We start from the raw sequence: 226 nt of genomic DNA, 5'->3' as shown, positions 1-226 counted from the left end.
CCCGGCTCCCAGCGCTGCTGCGCAGGTGCAGCCACGGTGCTGGGTGACGCGGGGCTTGGAGAGACCCGGTGGGGGCCTCTGCGGGGCCATGTGCGCCGCAGCCTTGCCAGTGCAAGTACACACACGCTGCACGCACATGCACGCTACATACACGCACGGCAAGCACACGCACTGCACATCCACGCTCACCCCCTGCACGCACACGTGCACACCGCGCACATGCCCC

The sequence above is a fragment of the Gavialis gangeticus genome, unplaced genomic scaffold (genome assembly GCF_001723915.1).
Source record: "Gavialis gangeticus isolate Ggan-Ray unplaced genomic scaffold, GavGan_comp1, whole genome shotgun sequence".
NCBI classification, from domain to species: domain Eukaryota; kingdom Metazoa; phylum Chordata; order Crocodylia; family Gavialidae; genus Gavialis; species Gavialis gangeticus.
Note: the sequence above shows the minus strand (reverse complement) of the source record.